General features: G+C 34.0%; 1 long non-coding RNA gene across 2 annotated transcripts; it reads right to left on the bottom strand.

Moving 5' to 3' along the window:
- Positions 1-672: 672 nt before the first annotated feature.
- Positions 673-6,850, bottom strand: LOC127866534 (uncharacterized). Of its 2 annotated transcripts, XR_008043030.1 has the most exons (3): positions 5,039-6,850; positions 3,001-3,051; positions 673-2,581 (listed from the first exon to the last, which is right to left on the bottom strand). It is a non-coding gene; the product is annotated as an uncharacterized LOC127866534 (long non-coding RNA). The 2 variants fall into 2 exon arrangements; XR_008043029.1 differs by lacking the exon at positions 5,039-6,850 and having other exon boundaries at positions 3,001-5,030.
- Positions 6,851-16,014: the final 9,164 nt, after the last annotated feature.

Genomic DNA, 16,014 nt, shown 5'->3' with positions numbered 1-16,014 from the left:
GGACCTTTTCACAGATTTTGGCATGTATTTAAGTTTGTCATTTAATGCTTTATATGATAAATATAAACACTGGATCTAAAAAGCGCAAGTAAAGAAAAAATAATAAAATATTTTTTTAAGCGGGTATATACGATTTTTTATATGTGTTTTATTGTAATATATTGATAAAATATGTTACAATAACACAAAATAAGCAAGAAAAATTATACATTAAAGCCGAATTTCATAAAATGCAGCAAAGACAAATTAGCGCCATGAGCCGATAGTGACGTACATATTTTCCTACAATAACCGAAGCATTCGTCTTTGTATTAGGATCGGAGTTAGTGTTTGTGTGTCGTAGGAGTAGATATCGTTGCAGGAATTCAAATAAACCGTTAAACTAAGTTTCGATTCAAATCGTACATGTATGGTATACATGCTGGCGAATTCGGCTGTACAGCCGTTTTCAATTTCAGAATTAAAAATCAGGCTTATTTCGCATTTTTCGACACATGTTCTTCTTATCTTTTATTTTAATTTATATTGAACTATATATATAATACGTTTTACTCATAGTTATGAGTAAATTTATTATTCTCTATTCTCAAAATACTATTAAAATCTCATCATCTTTATAACCCATATCATCATCATTATCATTATCAAACAAATAATAAACCAAAGACAAAATAGGAGTGAGTGCTTGTATTTGACAGGACTTTCAACAAATAAATGCAAAAAACAATTCTTCTGAAGCCCGTATATGTTGTATGCGCAATGGATATAGACCTCAACGGCACCGCTCAGTTGAGGAATCTCGAGACGACTGGAAACGGTGTAACATCTTTGTTCAGGTGTATAAAGAACTGAAACGATACTATTTAAATGCTGTAGGGCATGTAATTATGAATACTTCACATACACATGTGTGTCATGTGAAAAAGTGCAAATGTATTCATAACAATTAGACGTCAAGTATATATCTCAAAAAAGAGTTACTGTTTGAATAAACTGATCCCCGCCGATGCCCACAGTGCACACAGGACGCCCCCAATGCCCATCAATCACGCTAACTTGCTTGAATATTATAAATTAACAAATGTGAAACATTAATTTGTTCAAAGAAGCTGCTAATATCTGCAAGATTCATCTACCACCACCAATCAAGAGAAGTGTACATGACTTCACGTACACCCCATACAATACTCAGTAGTAATAAACGATTCAGGTAAAACCGCGAGCGGGATACGCAACCCTACTGCCATTTTTGTTTTCTTATTTTTTCTTTTAATGGCAGGGGGACGTATGAGGACCCATGGCTCGAGACCGGTGTCTAGGTGCCTTCATCACCTCCCGAAACCTCTAATTTAGAGAAATCTATAAATAAGCAGCTATTAAGATACTGTAACATTAAGTATTTTATAGTAAAAAATGTAATTAAAACATTATCAATTCATTGCGCAAGTTAACATAACAAACAAACATCAAAAGCATCCTGCACACACCCCGGAGATCAGCAAGAAACACACAAATCACTCAAACCATAAAATCCATAAAGCATCTATAAAGAATGTTGATAAATCATAAATATTCCGAGAAATATATAAATGCATATGACGAATTTAACAGCTATATTAAACCGACTTCAACATCTAACCAGTCACACCAAAATGAAAATAGTAAGTAATCGTACAATAAAAATGTCTTTAAAATTAAACGTTCATTACGAACGACAACAAAAAATAATAACACTTGACATTTAAACATACCAATATTTCAATAAGTATGCTGGAGGTACTATCTCCAGGAAGTGAGAGTTTCGAAAAACATGACACCCATAACTTAAAGACCTCATTCAAACACAATATTAAGTAACAAATGAGTCAAAATAATCAAGAAAACTTAGCTGCTTCAGACTTAAATGAAAATACACCCATCGTCTTTCCTAGTAAAGAATCGGTTCGTGTTGAGATCCCATCTCACATGGACTAAAACCGAACTGAAAATATACTAAATATAGACTTTATAATAGCAAAATTATAAACATAAAAGCAATGTAACCAATTATTTAACCATACATATGTTCATTAAGGGCGGGCGGGTGGGGTTATCACCCTTTCGTTTTCTTGCTCCATAACTTTGCCTGTCAAAAACAACCCTCGAATGGCGTCTCACTAAATGTGCAAATCATATATACCCCAAAACGAAAAACTCGTGCGCTTTCGCGCTAAAACATGCACACAAAACCCGTGCATTATACGCGCTAAACCATTACCATAATCTCTCTTCTAAATAACACGTATTAAACCATACTATACCGTATTTCTCAAACCGAGAATAATTTCATTTACTCATAGTTATGAGTAAATTTATTATTCTCTATTCTCAAAATACTATTAAAATCTCATCATCTTTATAACCCATATCATCATCATTATCATTATCAAACAAATAATAAACCAAAGACAAAATAGGAGTGAGTGCTTGTATTTGACAGGACTTTCGAATAAAACAAAGAGAGAATACAAATAATATAAAACATAAAATGAATACCTAAATATTCTCCACCACGTTATATACCTCTCGAACTGTGTTTTAACTGAAAAGATACAATTACAAACATTTGTAAAAGCAATAAAATTAATTCAATCAAAATAGGCACACTATGGCCTTCAACAACGGTCAACTGACCACACAAGCCAACTGGCTTATCAACATCAGGCACACTCTGGCCTTCACAAACGGTCAAATGACCACACAAGCCAAACGGCTAATCAACATCAGGCACACTCTGGCCTTCACAAACGGTCACATGACCACACAAGCCAAACGGCTAATCAACATCAGGCACACTCTGGCCTTCACAAACGGTCAAATGACCAATGGAATAATGCACAAGAGAATTAAACAGATATAATAAAACAATATTTTCAAAATTAATGATAAACATTAAAATGGAAAAAAATATATCATAATCATAATCCTTATAATAATAATAACATACTACATAAACCATACCTTTATGTTCTCCAATACTTAATATACCATTCGTACTGTCCAGTTACTGCACTGCAAAAAATAAACTTGCAAAGATTGTTAATTCCATGTGAACATGCTTTTTAAGAAAATAAGTTCAACTCACAAAAGCCAACCGGCTTTCACACATCAGATCAACTTGCTTTAAAAAACGGTCAACTGACCATACAAGCCAACTGGCTTACCAAATCAGGCCAAATGGCCGTAAACAAATTGTTCCAATGACCACAAGGAACATACACACAACACAAACACAGAACTTAATAATACTCAAAAGCATTTCCAAACCATTTATATAATAATATATTATAGTGTCTTTAAATGTGCTACGAACAACACATCATACATTTCAAATCACACATACATTAATAATGACTTTTCACAAATCTAAATTTAGCGACACCGATAATCTGTCTTTCAAAGAATCTTTTACATATCCGTCCTTAGTGGAAACACTTTTTCATCTACCATGCCTTTGCCAAAGTCTATCCACAGTCTTATTATTGGCACTTATAGATGCTCCACCAGCACGAAAAGAATGAAGTCCATATTTAGAAGAAACATAACCCAATAGACTTAACTTCTTCTTAAAACTATCATTTATAGTAGAATAACTTATATGCTTATTATTAGAAATCAATTTGAAACAGTGTTTAACATTACACAAATAAACTGGTCTAAACACATAATCAGTAGATGAACATGCAATATCTGCAACACACAAATACTTTTCAAACAATTTCACAGGTCATGTGTCTGTATTAGTTTTTGCAATCAGAACAGTATAACCCTCTCTTAAAATGTCCGTTTTTGACTTTTCAACTTTAATATCACAATGCGTATCTAAAAATACAACATCTGATCTTTTAACAGACAAAATTTCACTTATCCTAAAAAACCAGCATAAAATAAGAAAAAGATTGTAACGCCTCTTAAATACCCCAAAGAACAATCGCTCTCAGAAACAAAAGTGTGATAAAATTTCTTTAATATATCTGATGTAATAGGCTCTTTTTTAACTACCGGCTTTGCAATTCTCCGAATGCACCCAAATAAAATACATCATAATAATCCTAGTAATAATAATAACATACTACATAAACCATACCTTTATGTTCTTCAATACTTAATATACTATTCGAACTGTCTAGTTACTGCATTGCAAACAATAATCTTGCAAATATTGTAAATTCTATGAGACTTTCGTTCCAAGAAAGTTCGGTAACCTGACAACACAAGCCAACATGCTTTCACACACCATATAGAATGGCTTTAAAAACGGTCAACTGACCATACAAGCCAACTGGCTTTCAAAATCAGGCCAATTGGCCTTAAACAACTTGGTCCAATGACCGCAAAAGACATGCACAAATACCAAACACATTTTACTAATGTTCTCACAATCAATACGTATGTTCTGCTCTTAAAATTAAAACTACCGACTTGACATTTGTTTTTAGGTTCAATTCACCAACACAGACATACTTTAAGCTACTGATCGAACCCTGGCTCAAATTTCCATGGCAATAGCATAAGCTCAATTGATATACTAGAACACCGTATTAATTTTGATTTACTAATTTGAAAACAACAAAATGCTTAACACACTCAAATACAAAGCTATAGGTACTTGGTCGGCTGCAAAACTCGTAAATTTTTGGAATTTTAACCCATCAAACAAATCTCAAAGAACACCGGTATTGATGCAAAGTTGAATTTCTGTGACTCTAAAAGGAATACATGTACCATCTGAGAATAATCCCTGTTGCTGAGCCGTTACTTGTTTTTGTTCAATTAAACGCAAAACCTAGAAACTCATTCATTTTTACGTGCTAAACAATGACCATACTAATTTTCTCTTCTAAATAATATGTATAGACCAACATCATTCGGTATTTATCAAACCTAAAATAATTTCATTCACTCAAAATTCGTTAATGTAGTATTATCCATTCACAAATTACTGTCAACTATTCCTCCTCCTCATCAATAACGTTAGCATCATCATTTTTTTTTATACCTTTCGAGCTGCCCTCTTACTATAATGTTACACTATTCATTATTCTTCGAACTGTCCAGCTTCTGAAAAAATAAACTTCGCAAACATGTGTAAATGCAATTTCAACATGTGTTTTGAGACATTTTAGTGAATTGACACGCAAGCAAACTGGCTTATACGCATCTGAAAAAATCTGCTTTCAACAAACTGTCAACGGACAACCCGAGCCAACCGGTTAATTTACATAAGCCAATCTGGCCCTTAATAACATACATTTAATGTTCTCCAATATATATAATATCCTTCGAACAGTACAATCTTAACATTAAATAAAAACAAAAATGTAAATGTAAACGCACGTTTTAACAAATTTGGTTAACAAACTACACGCGCTAACTGGGTTTATCCACATCTGGTCAACTGGCTTTCACCAAAACGATAAGCAAATTACACATGTTAACTGGCATTCAAAAAAAGGCCAAACACCATAAAAGCAAAATGTCTTTACACATCAAGCCAACAGGCCACCAAACAAGAACAAAAACTATCACGAAAACAAAATGACTTATATTGCAAATAAATCCGGTCTACTTTTGTTATCATTACAGTACCTAATCTTTAAAAATGCATTTAACTATGACGAAACTAAATTTAACAAAACCGATAAATGCCTTTCATCTAAGTTTAAAACAACAGTCTTATTGTCAACGCTCTTTTTAAACCAAATTTATACCACAGTTTATCCAAAATATCGTAAATTAATTAGCACATATGCATGCACCATTATTGACACCAACCTTGCAGGGAAAACTTAACGTCTTAAATTATTATGAAAAATATAATAACTCTTAATGTTTTAATTCAATTTAGAGAAATTTTTAATTGTATACAACAATAACGTATAAACTGTTTATTCAATATCCAGTGAACGAGATGTAATATATGCACAACACAAACATGTTTCGAAAAAAGTGTACAAGACAAGTCTCTATAGCTGTTTCATAGATGAATATAATATATATTTCAGTAATGTATCGATTTTTTATGTTTCATTCTTAATTCACAATTGGAATACCTAAATAGTTTAAAGATATGTTTGCATAAATTTTCATCCGCTCATTATCATACCACGTCATATATCGCACACAACCATCTAGCTGAATTATAAGGAAAACGGCAGTTAATTGTTATTAATCGTTTGTTGAATTATACGCTTGGAACTAATACACAAACTTGTAACACATGTATTACCATATAAGGTTTTATATCTTAAAAACAATAAAAATAAAGCAAGGTGTTTGTAAAAACATGAGGGAGAGTGATCTAACTCTGCTATAAAAACAACCTGGAGTGACACACTATGTGGCCTTACCTATATATAATCCTACCAGACCATTACATTTGCGACATCTTTTTGAACTTAAATAGTTTCATTTTTACCCAATAATCAAATCAATTGATGTATCTGAATAGTTGGAACTAAACAAAAACAACAGCACAAATAATGATATGGAGAATGTTATTGAATATACTTATCATTAAAGTTAACAAGGAACACAACCTGTGTTAATTTCAATCGGAATGTTGTTGCCAGTGTTATTACAATAAACAGAACCAACAAGTCTGACCTTTGTTCGAAGTTCCAGCTCACCATTCCGCTTCTAGCAGAGAATCAGTCCTCTCATCGAAAATCTCCTTCCGAATACTATGTATTTCGCAAATGAACGCCTAAACTACTTTATCACCCTTTCGTTTTCTTGCTCCATAACTTTGCCTGTCAAAAACAACCCTCGAATGGCGTCTCACTAAATGTGCAAATCATATATACCCCAAAACGAAAAACTCGTGCGCTTTCGCGCTAAAACATGCACACAAAACCCGTGCATTATACGTGCTAAACCATTACCATAATCTCTCTTCTAAATAACACGTATTAAACCATACTATACCGTATTTCTCAAACCGAGAATAATTTCATTTTTACACAGTTTATATAAATTCATAAATATTTGACAAAATCGTATATACCCGCTTTACGGTTCATGTGCAGGCTTCAGTTTGAAAAATGTGGGACCCCTAGCATTGAACTCAAATTTGCCTAAACGAAGAGTGCCACATGGAAAATGTTTACATATTTGCTTAAAAGGTAGTTTGCCTTCAAACTGCTACCAATTTTGTGCAGCAAAGTCTCACACCATCGACAAAATCAATCAAAATACAAAGCGATTTTAACACAAAAATATACATTATTTTCAAAAATCTGAATGATGTTTATTCAACGTATTTTGGCGGAAAATTATATAACTAGTTATTAATATCGACATTGATGAGGGCAAGTGACGCTTAAATAGTATTTTTTTTTTACATATCTAGAAATATCAAAACTCGAACACATGTCATTTCATGACGATGGGGGCAGCCATTTTTAAATTAATAAAATTGAAAGAAACATGCTTAAAACTCACTCATCGCCTAATTCACAGTCCAAACGGTTGACAATGACAAATGCATTGGATTGTAATCTTTCCGTTGATGTGTGCAAACTGCATGATCAGACCTCATAAATACTCCAAAAAAATAACTTTGTAAGAAGCATTTCACCAATGTTTACAATTGTTGTCGAATCACATGTACTTGTATTATTGCGCACAAAATAGTACGCTTACAGACTGACAGAAAGATCGATACGAAACTCCGTTCAAATCATCACGGTATACTATTTTATTGATAATATATAATAATAATTCGCTTCAACAACCTAAATGTAAAAATAATTCTTTTAAACGGAGTTTTTAATAACGAAAGTGAAAACAACGGAAGTCGGATGGATATTATGTGAGATGCACTTCGGCTCCAGAAAAAACAATACAAATACACTAAAAAAAGACGTGTGGGGGAAAATTTTTGAAATGGGGTAAGTGATTATATCTCTGTGTGATCATTTCTGTTATTAATCGCGATCTCTTCCTGATTAATGTTAACAGTTGTTTTACTAGTCGCCACCCAACTGTCAAAATAATGATGTGTTTTCTCAGGTATGTGAATACACATACCAGGTTTTCTTACTACTTCACGTGATTTCGACCGATGTGTAATGCACATTTTTTTCTACGGAGCACAGCGAGTGCCACGCTTTCAAAATGGGTAGAAGGAATCGATATACAAATGTATAAAAAGATTCGGTTTGCCAAAAGGAACACATTATTCAAAACGGTACAAGGACAGTAGTTGTTCAGGAAGGAAGAAAGAAAAAACCATGATACCTAGGTGTGTATTTCTATGTAAAACTATGATTTCTAGAGTCGTCTGCACAAAACTCATAAAATCTTGTTATTGATGAGCAATATCTCCTTTTATCACAATGATTTCTACCCAGCCAAACCTATTTCTTTATATTTATTTAAAATTTTATATGTCGTCTGCAATTTCTTTCAATTTGAGATGGTTTAAAATTTTCCATTTGGTTATAGCAATATCGATAAGCCCTTGAAATAGAATGGTGACTCTTATTATCCACCATACCTGGATTTTTAAAAGTAGTTCATTTTAGTTATTTTTAGAGCTTTGTTTAGGAAAAGTATCCAAAAAATGCAGTTGAATAATAACTCATTTGTTGTTTTCTGACAATAATATTCTGTGAAATGTTGCTAACTTGACCTTGTGTATGTATATAGCTTTGTATTTATTCAACTTACGGTAGTGCATATCCTTCCTAACTTAAGATTTTGTAAATTAGTGTAAAAATGTATTGGTTTTAAACAAAAATATGAATAAAGCAAAAAAACATTGAATGTCAAAAATGTGTTTATGTTATTCTATCCGTCTTTACCTTTAAAATGATATATAGTTCGACCATATTGTACCACATTGAATGAAGAAAAACCAAATCAAAGTTTTAATGATTTTTATCCCTCCCGTGAACCGTAAATAACCCTCATCTGGGCTCGAACCACTAACCCCTGGAGTAATAGGATATCGCCGAGACCACTCGGCCAATCGTGCTCGCATAATGAGAGGAGTATTTTATGCTTTATAAAAGCAACCCTCGTAGTATCACAACATATGACGCCAGCAAGAGAACTCTTCAAATTATTCAATGTAATCGGACGCCGAAGCGGCTTGCCGTGGTCCCAGTCGCATAATTACCCGGCCAGCGGGAAGAAACCACAGGCCTGCCATCGGCGGTGCAAACGGGACTAGAACTAGCCAGTCCCGATACGCTCAGTCGGACACGGCTGACGTGACTTCGATAGAGACAGCCTTGACGTGTCCTGCCAACTTGTCGCGGTCTTTCAACCGAAGCCGAGCGGCGACCAGTCGAACTAATGAGGGAGTTCGCGTAGCGGAAGCGGGATTCGGCCGCCTCTCTTATAGCGCACCTTCCTTATGGTTGGGTGAGTTGGTCGGTCGGCCGGCCGGCTGAGGGCGCATACCTTCGGCATAACGAGCGCGGTTGCCGCGACCAGGCTCACGTGCGAAAACACAGTCGCATCATGGGCGACTCGAAGGGGCGATAATACGCGTTCATTTTTAAATTAAATAATATCCCATGCAAGTTACTGGAAAACACGAAAAGAGGGACGAATTGCGGACGGATGGGGCACGTCAAAACAATATCTCTCCGTCTTCGGCAGGGAAAACATTTTTTTTTAAATAGATATGTAGGAACATGTAGATGAAAATAAATGATTATAGGGTAAATCAAAATGTAAAATAATACAAAACATTGTAATTTATAAAATACATATCCAGACGATGCTGCTGAAATGTTTCCTTACTTAATAGATAATCTACTTAACCTCTCAAAATTAGGACCATCTAATTATGTCTAAAGGGGCGCAACTTTCTGCCATAACAAAAAAATCCGTTATATGCCGTAAATTTCCGTATTCGACCGTAGCATTTCGGAACGACTGTCAATTGAAATCATTGTATCATGCATGATTGTATGACGCTTTGTGCTTCGACGAAACTCACAGCTTGCCATCTCGTTAAACCAACGTACGCATAACCAGTATGCAATTTACGAACAAGAATGTTGCATCTGTACGCATGAATGATACCATTAAGACGAATGTAAAAGGCATTCGACATCAGGCACGATGTAAGTAAGTGTCATGAAGCATGAACAGGTGTATTCATACAAATTTAAAGTACCATCAAGAATCATGACACAGTCATACAGATTGATGTAATTTTTACCTAAATACCGTTCAATAAATATTAATACGATATAAACGCGAATCACTTTTTTGTCGATATGGCTGGAAAGTTTGCGCCATTAAAGGGTATAAAACGGAGAAAAAAACTCAGCATGGTTGACGCCATCTTGTTTTTCACGTGATTACCCCTCTGGCAGAGTGTCCTCGATTCGACCTTCATACATACGTCAAAACATGAGTAATTAAGATAAGAGTACATAATGCGCGAGAGTGTTGTTTGTTCTTATAAACAATAAATTCAGTATATAAACCACGTGTTAACAAAAGTCAGTGGAAAAACGTTGAGTCAAAGAAAAAACAAACAATTATCGCTTTTCTTAAAGCACGTAATGCATAACTTCCTACGGGTCACTTAATTGGAAGTAATTAAATGTTTAAAAATGTATGCATACTAGGTCTTATTGAAATGTGTTTTGATATGTATTTGGATCTATATTCCAAATAAAACGGACATGTAAGAAAAAAGTGATATTCACAATGATTATTATACGTTTAATCCTTCCCCATCGAAATATATGGTATGTTAATATTCGATAAACAAGCAGTTTTTTTTATACATTCAAATCACACTTTCAGATCCGCATCATGCGAAAATGGGTCTAAAGGCGTTTATACTATCACACACATAGCACACAATTTTGGCAGCCTATTCAGGCTTTCAGGAACGGTTTACAGACTGACTGGCATTTGGACTGCAAACTGCTGCAAACATTTGTTGTTAGATAATAAAACAGTTTGCCTGTTTTAATGACACCATTATATTTCGGTAGCGGTGATCGCTCATCGTGAAAGCAATAATGTTTACAAAAAAAACGTGTATCGATAGTCCATTAAGTCTTTCCTTGACGGGTGACCGAGCGCCGATCCTTAAATTATGCGAGATCGATTTAACGCGTAATTGTAACTGGGCCGTAATGTGTCGTTTAAACATAATAGAGATTATTCCGGAATTCCTTACACCAGCGAATTTATGTGACCGACAGCCAACGTTCTATGTGATTTCTCTCAGTTCAGCAAATGAAATTAAAAGGTATTCATTCCTTTCTGCTGCCGTTATGTAAAGGTCTTTTAAGGTGAAAAGCTACGTCGAAAAGGTAACGACAGATGATATTGACCGTCTCCGTGCTTTAGTTCGCGTTCGCTTACGGGTTTGGATGTCGAAGGAGCGACCCTCACTCGAGACACGTTCTGAAATGGCCGGTTGGCTCCCCTGATGCAGGGTTCCGATTACCTTTCTACCAAGCGCCTGGAATCAAGGATTAGAATCTTCAAAGAAAAGCATTGAGACAACTTAAACTGTCGATGATGGCAGTCCTGAGTAAATGTGAAACTAGACCATATAAGTGCAGTCAAGCCCTCGGTTGATTGAATGATAACATGTATACGATGAAGAGAATCAATCAAAGGAGCACTGAAACTAAACATTTCTCCTAACAAGCATCAACAAGAATATTTTAAAGGTGTTTGAGAAATTAAGTACCAATTAAAAATAACTCCAATTACCAACTTGTAGTTTTCAAGACATAATATAATAATTCTAGTTGTTTTCGCGCTATTTTTTCGCAATTTGGCTGGTACCGGTATTTTTCGCAATTCGGCAACAAAATTGCGGAATTAATGTAGGTGAGATAACCGAACCGACTTGTGGTTACGGCTATTTAGTCCATTTCATTTATAACTAGATACTATAGCCTGGTAACTACAGAATCAATTCATCATAATACACAAGGTCTTAGTAACACATTTGTGGAAACGACATACATTTATACTCACAGTTTCAACATCTAAGTTTTTTTAGTGAAGAAATCAATGTTATTATGACTATGGCAATTAATAAGTAATAACACTAATTAGCTTATGGATGATAACGCATCAAAGGAGCTTATTCAGTTTTTTTGCCCGCATTGCCAAGTTGTGAGGCGTTAACATATTCTGTCGGGTATATATCACATAACTTGCCTCGCCTTTCAGTACCAGCAAACATACAATACTAAGCAAACTTCAGCACCGGCTCGCACTAAGATAGAATGCCAGACACCAACCACAATAATGCCGGATGCGATGGTTTATATGCAGTAAGGCGTTTTTACAGAACAGGCGTTCAACAACAAATCACAAAGTCTCTTTCAGGCAAATATACGTTAAATACCATACTATAAATCAACGGTTGACCGGTAAATGCTTCAATCGGGAAGACCGCAAGTGAAGTGTATTCTATCCTAAACAATCCCAAATATCGTACGGATTCCTTTTTTGCGAATTTGTTTGTTTTGCAAAAATATTGTTTGCCACACTGTGGCCGACAGAAGAACAAGTCTGTATTATGTTTCACATGTCACACAATACAATGGACATGCGTGATTTGTGACAACAAGTGAGCGCATATAAATTATATAATTACACAATTTCATTAAAATATTGGAAAATTCGTCAGTGAAGAAATATATGGAGTATATGGGGAGGAGCGGCGGCGATCTTTGGAGTTTAATCAGCTACTGAGCTGTTACAAACCATCTTAGAAGGATATCATTTTAATGGGAACGAATGTGATTCTTATATTTAAGAAATTACAGAAAAATATCAGGGCGTTCCTTATTATTTATTGTTTTGTGAAACTATAAACTTATTTTGTTGAGACAAGAAAACAAAGAATCAACATTTATCTTAAAATACAACGACAACAACATATAAAAAGCCATTGTGGTTAATAATAATTAGCAGTTAAATTACAGTAAAGAAGGACTATCCGTGTTCGACCCATTCAAGTAAGCTACATTTTAAGCAGTAACATATCAGAAATATTTTGTTATTGTGAAGACACACATCAACAAAGACAAAACAACAACGAGAAAAATAACAATTAAGAAAGGCAACATCATTAAATGAATAGCGTGTGTAAAGGAACTACAATAGAAAGATCCGTGCTGAATCGTTTCAATGCTATATATTAAAATAAATTGCATATCAGTTACATTAAGTAATTGTCTACATAATACATATTATATAGACAATGGAAAAAAAACGTATCACATTATTTACATCGATTCGGAAATAAAACATCGAGAACGGTTAACAACCATCAGTGTATCAGTATAAAATGTCAATTTCATTAATAAGCTTTAGTATAATTTATGGTTATTACATGGGGCACTTGTTATATAGAACAATGACATCGAATATTCTATAATTATATATCCATTTCAACCGCGCGTATATAACTAGTGAGAGACCAATGATGAGGTATAAGATGTACATGTAAAGCATTTTATGAGCGACGTAACATCAGGCCTTTATTATTTTGTGCCATATACTGCGTGGGAGTATTTTTAAGAACAGCTCACCCCACGTCTTGGTTGCTAAAATGTTTAATTATACACTTTTTTATAGTCTTCAATTCTGAAAGTAAGAGTTCATACTGATACTATACTGGAAAGTATTAAAGCTCTTTGATGTAGCTTATGGTTCGTTTACTCAGTAAAATGATACGACAGGGATGGTGTTTACAAATGTATGTATTTGGCCAGCATATGATAAAAGATGTTTACTTCTAGTTGGTCAGTAGCCAGTGAAAAATTTCATAGACAGTATGACTGGATTGTTTTTTACTAGGAGCGTGTATACAATTCTGAAATGGATAGCATAGCTTTACCATAATTAAATCAAAAGTAAGTGCATGATTATAATTTTCTCATATGTTGATAATACAATAATTTTTATTTTTGAATATGTAATTACTTGTCCTTGTTAGCAAAGTATGTTAGATGTAATACAAAGACAAGTTATGTAAGCTTTAAATATTCAAATTCTAACTAAATTTTAAAGGGACCTTTTCACAAATGTCGGCATGTATGGATGTTTGTCATTAAATGCTTTATATTGATAAATGTAAATATTGGATCTAAAAAGCTCATACAGTGAGTGAAGTATTTTATACTTTATATAAGCAATCATCGTAGTGTCACAAATTATAACGACAAAAACAGAACTCTCAAAATTATTCAATCGTTTCGTGTTGCAACGTTTTATAATTTTCAGGTTTTTTAATCGTCAAAGATGCATATAATGGATATTTTAGCGCTTGGTAACGTTTTCCTCACAAATATCATAACTATAACGAAAATTTGCGAATCTGAAACATTTTTTCAATTTTGTCAATTTACCAAAACGTGAAAAGGTCCCTTAAAATGTCTGATAGCCGTGAATGGTCGTGCGTTGTTGGTTTGTTACACCGAAAGTAGTATATAATTATTAACGCTTCAACAATGTTATTTTGGTTTTCATAAATGATGTCATATTTACACCATGGCAGCTAGCATATATATTAGATCTTAAAATTTGATCACATTTCAATCTACGGTGGATTTATTTCACTCTTGGCTTGGAAAAATGGATATTCAAGAAGAAAATGCATCTCGTCACCATTATCACTTTTGTTGCAGAGAGTACATTAAGGTCACAATTTACAAAATATTTCCTTAACAAATTCAATGTAAAACCAACAACCTCAACGAAAAATAAAGTCAAACTTTTGCGCGTAGACACCCTCATAACCATACCTTTTCTTAAAGAGCATTCCAAACCGAATTGATTTAAACAATAAAAAAGATAGGTCATGCAGTATGTAAGAAAGAACTCGACGCGAATCAACGGTCACTTTTGAAGGCCATCTTTTTACCGTATTATGTCCAGTTGATGAGAGTTTCCCGCCATCTGTCAGAGTCTCATGTAGTCTCCAATCTAAAAGCAAAACGCGGATTTTGTAGCATACAACAATGTTTTCCCTACCACATGCACACAGAAACATTACAAAATAAATTCATGGCAAGTGTCCATACAGAGAATTGTGTCTTCAAATAAATGACGTTCCATTTTTAAGAGGGTAGAGAGCATTGGACACCAAAAGTATTTAGTATACTGTAACCTTGGCGGTTATCATGAGGGATAAATGATTAATCGAAGCGACCGGTCTCTACTGGGAGTAGGTGATCCCACGTTCGGAAGTGCATCTTGCTAAGTGTAAACGTAAAATACACATATATTTTAAATCTGTGTGATATCTTTCAAGTAAGCATACATTTAAATTTGGTGGTTACTCTGACCGCCTGTTTAGTATGATTTATCAAATTATACTTTCCTAATATTACAATCGATGGTTTTAAGGGTCATGTTTTTTTTTTGAAACCAGTAATGCGAAAGACCGGTGGAATGTAAAATAGTGTTGATAATTTCTGTCCGTTTTTTTTAAAGTTTAATTGTTAGGTAAGTCAATATTTGTAAATGAGGTGGGATATTGTATCAGGTTTTCCAACGTTTTAATTACGATATCAAGCGGATATTGACACAAATCAGCATAAAGACAGTATTGTGTGGTTGAACATTTTGTTGGTTTTCCTGCGAAGAAAATTGCATTGAATTTTTTAATTAAAAAACTATCTAGGTTTTCAAACCCCCAAATTTCTTAGCCATATGTTAAGAGTTTCAAAATTGTTTGATCTAGGAACTTAATTTGTAAATCGATGAGGAGATCTAATTTATTAATTCGGGGCAATAGATGTAACATTGCTTTATCGGATAGGTGATATTGGGAATTTATTGCCATTTGATCAGACGCGCGATTTTATGTTTTAATACAGATCTCTTTCAGATAATTTTCATCTTATTCCTAATTTGAATATTTTTACCAAAGAAATGATTTCCGAATTGAGTCGAATGCAAAAGAAAACTCAACAAAAAACAACAAAGTTTACCTTTTTTTCGGACCTTCATTTTTGAATT

Source organism: Dreissena polymorpha, chromosome 2 (assembly GCF_020536995.1).
Source record: "Dreissena polymorpha isolate Duluth1 chromosome 2, UMN_Dpol_1.0, whole genome shotgun sequence".
Lineage (NCBI taxonomy): Eukaryota > Metazoa > Mollusca > Bivalvia > Myida > Dreissenidae > Dreissena > Dreissena polymorpha.
Note: the sequence above shows the minus strand (reverse complement) of the source record. Positions and strands in the feature narration are given on the sequence as shown.